A 1,275-nucleotide genomic window follows, 5' to 3' on the forward strand; every position below is an offset into this window, starting at 1 on the left:
TCCTATGTGTTGGTGGGCTTCCCTGGTGGCTCAAAGGATAAAGTGTCTGCCTGCAATGCAGGAGACCTGGGTTCGATCCCTAGGTCAGGAAGATCCCCTGGAGAAGGGAATGGCAATCCCCTCCAGTACTCTTGCCTGGAAAATCCCATGGACAGAGAAGCCTGGTAGACTACAGTCCATGGGATCTCAAAGAGTCGGACACAACTGAGCAACTTCACTCCTTTCTATGTGTTGGTGAGAGCAACAGTTGCTTCTGTGAAAAAAAAAATGTAAAAGAAGAAACACTTAGTTTGACTCTTTCTCTTCAGGTCCCAGGAACTTTGGGATCTGGAGTCCCCCACCAGGGTGGAGAGGTGCGACCCAGCCCAGTGAGCCCCTAGCTCTGATTCTCTACTCTCATCCTCCAGGTGTAGACATGGCGAAGTCCAAGAACCACACACACACAACCAGTCCTGAAAATGACACAGAAACAGCATCAAAATATCCCAGTCGGGATTTCCCTTGCAGTCCAGTGGCTGAGGCTCCACACTCCCAGGGAAGGGGACAGGGCTCGATCCCGCATGCCACAACTAAAGATCCCACATGACACAACAAAGGCTAAACAGCCTGCTTGCCACAACTAAGACCTGGCACAGCCAAATAAATAAATAAAAATTTTTAAAGTTATGACCCTGATTGCGATGAAACGAGACTCTTAAGGGGATGGACTATAAGTTCTCAAGGAACGTGCTTTACCGAGAAGCACAAGAAGGGCCTGAAGAAGACACAGGCCAATAACGCCAAGGCCATGAATGCACGTGTTGAGGCTGCCAAGGCTCTCGTAAAGCCTAAGGAGCTCAAGCCCAAGATCCCAAAGGGTGGCAGCTAAGTACTTGCCTACACTGCTCACCCTAAGCACAGAAAACCTGCTCATGCCTGCATCACCAAGTGTCTCAGGCTCTGCTAGCCAAAATCCCAGGCCAAGACTGAAACCAAGGCCAAGGTCACAACTGCAGGTGCAGCTGCAACTCCAACTCCAGCTCAGGCTCAGGCTCTCAAAGGTGCCCAGGCACCCACAAACCCTCCAGAGTACAGGCCCTCATCTGCCAATGTGAGGACAGAAGGACTGGTGTGACCCTTGGGCTGCTATCTGCAGGGGACTGGTGTCCTCCTGTGCTATGTGACAAATAAACCTGAGGCAGGATCTGTCAGTCAAAAAGAAAAAAAAAAAGTTGATTCTGATATTGTCCAACTGAACTGCAATTCTGTGTATTGTCAACCTGATATGAGACAATT

The 1,275-nt window shown here is 49.7% G+C and overlaps 1 pseudogene; it reads left to right on the forward strand.

The window, feature by feature from the left end:
- The first annotated feature begins 415 nt into the window (after positions 1-415).
- On the forward strand, positions 416-1,114 carry LOC147346924 (large ribosomal subunit protein eL29 pseudogene; annotated as a pseudogene).
- Positions 1,115-1,275: the final 161 nt, after the last annotated feature.

Source organism: Bos grunniens, chromosome 23 (genome assembly GCF_055505025.1).
Source record: "Bos grunniens cultivar Pamir isolate PY7600 chromosome 23, Bosgru_T2T1.0, whole genome shotgun sequence".
Taxonomy (NCBI): Eukaryota; Metazoa; Chordata; class Mammalia; order Artiodactyla; family Bovidae; genus Bos; species Bos grunniens.